Consider the following 7,983-nt stretch of genomic DNA (forward strand, 5'->3'; position numbering starts at 1 on the left):
CTTCGCCCCACCTCTAACTTCGCCTATACAGAATAAATCATAACTTCGCTCATGGTAACAGGCGAACTTGTGATTTGCCTTGACGTTTCTCTAACTTTGACTGTTTGTGTTGCAGAAATGGCAGCTGTAGCTGGAGCAGGTGGTGCAGGTGGTGATGAAGGTGGAGATAACCATCGACAGTTTTTCCCGGGGCATAACATGTACATCACATTGGACCCGGATGCGAGCGGTGTTGATGATTTCCGCGAGATCATCACATTTCTACTCCGCTCGCGTATCTTCCACGCTATTACTACAACACTGCCTCTCTCATTGCCAAACATAGAAGATTTCTGGCAGACAGTGGAATATGACTGTCGAGTCGAGACCCCGGTTATGCGTGCAACGGTTAACAATCAGATTGTACAGTTCTCGTCTGAACAGATTAGGGCGGCTTTACAGTTTGGGGATGAAACGAGAGACGATCCTACAGATTTTGTGGCTCCATTCAGAGATGGTGCGTTTCTGAGGATGGGATATTCTGGTCCTTTGGGGGATACTCAGAGACTCAAGGGGTTCTTGCTAGACCAGTGGCGCTTTCTCATGCATGTGATGATAGTCTGCATGTCAGGGAGAAAGGCTGGTACAGATGGAATGGGTGCGACCATGCAGTCGGCGATGACTGCACTGACTTACAATAAGCGCTACAGCTTTAGTCAGATGGTATTTTACGAGATAGATCGTCAAAGACGAGCGGTGGCGCGTGAGAGATTTCTGATGTATCCAAGATTCCTACAAATGATCTTGAATCACGTCGCTCCCACGTTACCTCAACGCCGCCCAATTAGATATGTGGAAAGTGTCAGCAAGAGGATCTTCGCTCAGTGCAGATCATCGAGTGCAAGAAGCAAACCTGAGCTCCGTCCTCGACATACTCCATTATTTGGGTACTTGATCAATCCAGAGTATGTTCCAGCTCGTGGGGACGAGTTTCGGGATCCTCAACCACAATAGGCTGGCGCACCTCAACCACCACCTGAGGTACAACAAGCTTTACCTGCTGCTTCTGTTGTGGCACCGGAGGAAAATGTAGACCTTGAAGCTGCGTTTGGCGGTCAAGGATTTTTTGATATGGATCGTGTTGACCCTGAGGAAGAGGTACAGGTCTCGGTAGCCCGGGTTACTAGTGTGGATGTTGCTAGGGCAGCTACGACTGAGGCTGATTCTGATTCTTCAGATGATGATGTGGCTGAAGCTAGATGGATTTTGGTTACACAAGAAAGGATTCATGGGAAGAGGAAGAGAGACAATGATGACAGTGAGTCGGATTTTGAGGAAGATTTACATCAGTTGGTCCATAGATCGAGAAGGGAACGGGCAGGTGCAGGTTCGGGAGCTGGTGAGAGCTCAAGGGTGGTTCGTTTCACTCCACCCGCACTGTCTGGTATGACTATAGTCCCTACACCATTGCAAGTTACAGGGCCAATCGCCACTGATGTTCCTGTTGTGACTACCTCATCTTCCTTCGGCATCCCACCCACTACATTCCAACTCTCGACTCCGGAGATTGTATCTTTGCCACCTCCAACTCTTACTCCAACGGAGGTCGTGGCAAGATTTATTGAGTCGACAGTTGTAGCTACTGCAGGGTTGTAAGTTACGATACCACCTGTGGTTACGTTTACGCCTACTTCTGAGGTCCCGGTTACATTGGAAATCCTTCCTCAGTACACTCAAGATATATCACATCTGAGGTTTGATTTCGATGCAACCTTATCCAACTCGGAACGAATAGCAGCGCTTGAAAGGGTCGTGGCAGAACAATCAAGGGTAAATCTTATCCAGACCCATGCTATTCAGCGCCTCGTTGCAGAGAATCAGATACAGTCGTCCCTGCTGATCGAACATGGAAAAATAATTGATGCTTTGAAATAGTTCTTGGCATCTCAGGGGGAGACGGGCTGTAAGGGTTATGAGCTGAGGACGAAGAAGCGTAATGATCGAGACGATGATCCCAATGCATCGAAAGGTGCAGGTGGAGAGTTGCCAAGAACTGAACAAGCTCTTGGGACTTCCACATCTTAGGGGGAGTCAACGAGTGCAGCTGGCGGTTCAGGGGGTGATGATGTGGTGGTTGTGGATGATGAGGAGGTGTTAGATGATGTTATAGGTGATGAGGATGTGTTACCGATGGAGGAGATAGAGAAGATAGGGGTTGAGATTGTCATTGATAGTGAGATTGAAGAAGGAGAGATTGTGGAGGAGAACGTTGAGCACGAGATTCCGGAAGTTGATAAGGCAGATATGGGTCAAGATATGGGAAGCGATGAGACGGAATGGGAGGAGCAGCCAAGATGGAAAGAAGGCTACGCTCAGTGGTTCGTAAAGACTAAGAAACCGGCGGTCCCTACTATGTTCAAGAAAAGTTACAACATCAGGGGTTATGCTGAATCGGAAAAGGGGATTATATGCTGGTTATATGATAAGCAGTTGAGGCTCTTTGTGATTAAAAGGTATGATGGGGTTCAGTACTTCAAGAGACTGTTGAGATCGTTGAATACGTTGCCTGAGTGTGAAGTGAAGAACTTAGCCAGGTTGGGGTTGATAAACAGGAGTGATGATAACATGGCTAGGGTCATTGGAAAGATTGTTTGGAAGGAAAGTATAAAGGAGAAAAAGTTCGAGCTGTTGAAACCATAGAAAGGAAAACTTATTGAAGATAAAGATAGAGGGATGAGAGCAGATGGCAAGCCTTGGATGATCATGAAGTATAAGCCGATCCGGTGTTTAAAAGATGTGCCGATGAAACAAATGCCCAAGGATGTGCTCAAGGATCTGAAGTGGTGGTATGTTGATTGTGAAACAGCTGAAGCAGTAATGGAGAATGAAGATGAACATGAGCTGCTGAGAGTGTATGATCCAATGCACTTGGTGAATTTGTCTCAAGCTGATCTGCAGGTGCTGAACGAGGAGAAAATATTTTATATTCCTGCTTGGAAAGAAGAAGCGAAGAAATATCAAAGAGTTGTTTTGGTTTGTGTACGAGAAGGAGTTCATGCTTGAAGATGAAAGATACAAGATTGTTTAAGATTACAAGACACGTGCTTGAAGATAGAGATATGAAGCTACTGCCAAGGGGGAGTCTGTTGGTACATGATGTCAGTAGTTCAGTGTCTAGTGTCTGTAATCGAGTTAGTTGGATTTGTATTAAGCGAAGTTAGCTCACAAGTTCGCTGATATAGGCGAACTTGTGGAATAAGCGAAGTTAGGGACAACTTCGCCTAAACATGTTAGGCGAAGTTGTCGACTGTTAAATAGCCTAGGTTATGGCAGAGTTTTAAGAGTTTTAGTTTAAACGAGTTATTCAGTTTGTGTAATCGGTGATCAGTGAATCACGTGTTTCCAGTTGCAATACAACGTGTCTTTGTTTATTGTAATGTGTGTTTGATCGTGTTAACGTGTATCGTCTTCTACGCTCGTAACGTCTTACGTAGGGATTCCGCACCTACGTAGAACGAGATATTCCGTGTAGATCCGGCTGGGAACCTACACCCCCACACCTCGGTACCCATAAACGCCCATCCTTATACTTTACCCCATTGCCGACGTCTTCCAACAACTTTTCCTGACCCCAAATACGTTCTGACATAATCCATTCCACCTGTAACGCTTCATTTTGGACGTTGGCTAATTGTTTCAAAATGTCGGGTTTGAGAATTAGCTGATAGGATTTCACACGAATAGGTTTTGGTCTCTCCTTCCGGCTTAACGCGTCGGCTACCACATTAGCCTTACCCGGATGGTATATAATCTCCAGATCGTAGTCCTTAATCAACTCCAACCATCGACGCTTTCGCATATTCAGTTCCTTTTTTGCCCGAAGAAGTACTTTAAGCTCTTATGATCGGTATAGATAACGCAAGGAACACCGTACAAATAATGCCTCCACAACTTAAGCGCGAAAACAACCGCCGCCAGCTCCAAGTCGTGAGTAGGATAATTCGCCTCATGAGGCTTCAACTGCCGTGAGGCATAAGTGATGACTCGACCTCGCTGCATCAAAACACACCCAAGCCCCTGATAAGAGGCATCAGAATACACTACCAAATCATCGGTGCCATCAGGTAAAGCTAAAATCGGGGCATGCGTCAACCTGTTCTTCAACTCGAGAAACACCTCCTCCTGCTCTGTACCCCAAACAAACTTAACGCTCTTCTTAGTCAACTTGGTCAATGACGAAGCGATTTTCGAAAAATCGGGAATAAAGCGACGGTAATAACCCGCCAAGCCCAGAAAGCTACGAATTTCGGATGGAGACTTAGGAGATTCCCATTTGTTTACGGGTTTCACGTTTCAGGGTCAACCAAAATACCACTCGGGTTAATAACATGACCCAAGAACTAAACCTCGCGTAACCAGAAGGAACACTTAGAAAATTTTGCATACAACTTGTTCTTTCGCAGAGCTTCCAAAACTTCCGAGAGGTGACCGGCGTGATCAGATTCGCTTTTGGAATACACAAGAGTGTCATCGATGAATACAATAACAGAGCGATCGAGCATCGGTCTACACACCCGGTTCATAAGATCCATGAACGCATCCGGTGCGTTTGTCAAACCGAAAGGCATCACGAGGAACTCATAATGTCCATAACGGGTGCGGAAGGCGGTCTTAGGAATATCAACCTCCCGAATTTTCAACTGATGATACCCGGACCTAAGGTCGATCTTCGAGAACCAACTAGCTCCTTGGAGCTGATCAAAAAAGTCGTGGATTTTCGGAAGAGGGTACCAATTTTTGACAGTGAGTTTATTCAATTCACGGTAGTCAATGCACATCCGCATGCTACCGTCCTTCTTCTTAACGAACAGGACCGGGGCACCCCACGTGAGATGCTCGGTCGAATGAAGCCCTTATCGAGCAAGTCTTCCAACTAGGCCATAAGTTCTTTCATTTCATTCGGTGCTAGACGGTAAGGGGATCGAGCAACAGGTTTTGCGTCCGGCACAAGGTCTATCTGAAACTCGACCTCGCAGTCCGGCGGCACGTCTGACAAATCATTAGGAAATACATCCGGGAAATCCTGAACAATAGGAACATCACCGACTGTAGCCACCTCGGTTTTCATATTTATAGCATACGCCAGATATGTCCCGCAACCCCGCTGCATCAATCTCCCCGCTTTAAGCATAGATATGATATATGGCATTGCACCACTTCGATCACCGAAGCCAATGATTTGGGTCCCATCCGGGGACCACAGACGAACAAGTTTCTAACCATAAATGATTTGAGAATCAACACTCGCGAGCTAATCCATCCCGAGCACCACATCGAAACAACTAAGCGGCATCAAATACAACCGAACCGGAAATCTATACCCAGACAAATCGATGGAACAACCCTGAATAGCCATAGACACGGACATGGATTTTCCTACGGCGACCTCAACCTCAAACACATCGACTACGCGCTCGGGTGATTTATTCAACGAGGAACAGAAAGCAGTAGACACAAAACTTCTACTGGCGCCCGAATCAAATGAAACTAACACTTGTAACTCATCAAGTAGAAAAGTACCTGGGACGATATTATACTACTGCTTAGCTACATGATCATCACAAACGATTTCAAAGGAATAAGTAATTATAACGGTGGAATGAAAGCTAAATAAGGAAAAGTACCTAAAACGACATCCGCATCCTCCTTCGCTTCCTTCTTGGAGATGTTGAAGGCCCTCGCCCTGGCCTTCGGCTTCTCATCCATCTTCCCCCTCGAGGAAGTCCCTTGACCGGACCCCCTGCCTTATTGGAAGGACAGTTTGATGCCAAGTGACTCGAACCCTTACAGCGGAAACAGGTCAATGTCGGGCACCCGAAATGGGGGTGTCCTACCTTATCACAACGAAAACAGGTGCCAGACCCACTCTTACATTCCCCCTTGTGCGGTTTCCCGCACTTCTTGCAATTACTGAACGCCGCATCCCTTTTAAACTCAGAAGTCTCAGTCTTTACCCTTTTCTCCGACGAATTAAAATTGCTTCCCCCGGGCCACTTACCGTACGAATTTTAGTTCCATGCCTTCCTAGTCTCGGTCGGCGGTAACTTCTCCCTCTGATCATACAACATACCTGCTAGAGTAACCACCGAGTGAAAAGAGTTCATGTCGGTAGTCAACACACCCCTACGAATATCCATCGGAAGCCCCTTCACGTACTTCTTAATCCTCTTGGCTTCGGGAGTAACCAAATCGGGACATAAACGAGCCATCTTGTTAAACTTGGTGGTATACTCCCGATGCGACATAGTACGAGCTTCTAAGGTCAAGAATTCCTGTTCTATCTTATCCAGCTCATGCGGAGGACAAAACTGATCGAGAACCAACTTCTTCAACTCATCCCACGTCATCCTCCTAATCGAACAATCACCCATAGCTTGCGCCAAGTTATCCCACCAACATAGTGCCTCGGAACGAAGCGAGGCAGTAGCATAAGTCACCATGTCATCCCCTAGCACTTACTAACCCTCAGAATGGCCTCCATCTCTCTCACCCACTGATGTGCTGCCAATGCATCTTTAGTACCATCGAAAGAAGGGGGGTCACACTTCTTAAAGTCACCATACGAGCAACCCCGAGTAGATACACTAATAGTCCGCACCTCATCTTTATCCCCACTCGGCACATACACTTCCTCTTCCTCTTCGACCTGCACCTCCTTACTCTTCCTTCCCTTATCCGAGCCTTTACCAACCAGTGACTCCTCCATGGCCCTTACGGCCTCAGCAACGATCTCAGGTATGGCGCTATGGAGCACCTGGTAGACCTCATCAGCGATAGCCGCGCGCATAGCAGGATCTAAGGAGTGGTTATCCCCCTCCTCATGAATCGGGGTCTCCTACTGGGGAGTAGGAATCTCACTCTCGGCTTCGGCACGTGGCCTACGACCACGACCACGACCACTAGAACCACCTCTCTTAGCTGCTCGAGTATTAACCATGACTTATCCCTACAAAGACAGAATTTTAACATGATTAAGTACAAGTGGCATTTAGAACATGTAAGGTAAGGGTAAACTACTAATGACGTTGATCAAGTGTAATTAGTCGTTTACCTTACTCGCCCATCCTAATCAACCCCGGCCCTTAACCATATTAACACTCTATCTAACACTTAACAATTAATCACATACTGGAAATCTTAAATTCAAGGGAGTGACTAACAATTAAAGTTACCTCTTGGCGTGCAGCTACTCGCGATGGGCATACTAATCTTTTCCTTTACAGTTCGAGTCCAAGTATCCGGGGATGCTCGGATCCCTCGAACCATGGCTCTGATACCAACTTATAAGACCCCGAACCTCGGGAGCCCCACAGTTAGTATTCATACAAAATATTATTTAAAGTAATTAAACTTGAAAACGGTTTCTTTCATTAAAACAAACATCTCATAGTGTAAATTCAGCGGAAAACATAAATAGTGAAGTAAGTTCCCTAAAACCCGAGAATTTTGCCCAAAACCAAATTTAAAATATAATTCATGAAACCATTTGAAATAAAATTGTTCAAAGTACATTCTTCCATCCACGTATGCCCTTCATCATCCAAGTAGCTTCGTGCACGTTCAAGCGATAAGGCATCCTCTTCCTAACCTGAAACTCACACTAACATGCACATAAAGTCAGCTTGAGCTGAGTGAGTTCAAGTTTTAAGTAAATAATATCAGTAATAACAAATATGATAGACATACCAAAAGTTTTAAAGTAAAAAGAGTGCATCCATTAAGTCATCATTACCGAAGACTAAAGATTCTCATACATACATATACCAAAGATATATATATAAACATCCTTTCAAGTACATCCCTATATATATAACATTATATATATATATATATATATATATATAACATCCACGTATAACATCAGGGTCGAGCAAACGTACAACCCAAACACGTAACATCAACGCATGCAAACACAAAGTAGGCATACGCAACATCCGTAGTCGA

The sequence above is a fragment of the Bidens hawaiensis genome, unplaced genomic scaffold, assembly GCF_021521415.1.
Source record: "Bidens hawaiensis isolate Kalapana, Puna unplaced genomic scaffold, B.hawaiensis_p1.1 tig00013503_1, whole genome shotgun sequence".
NCBI lineage: Eukaryota > Viridiplantae > Streptophyta > Magnoliopsida > Asterales > Asteraceae > Bidens > Bidens hawaiensis.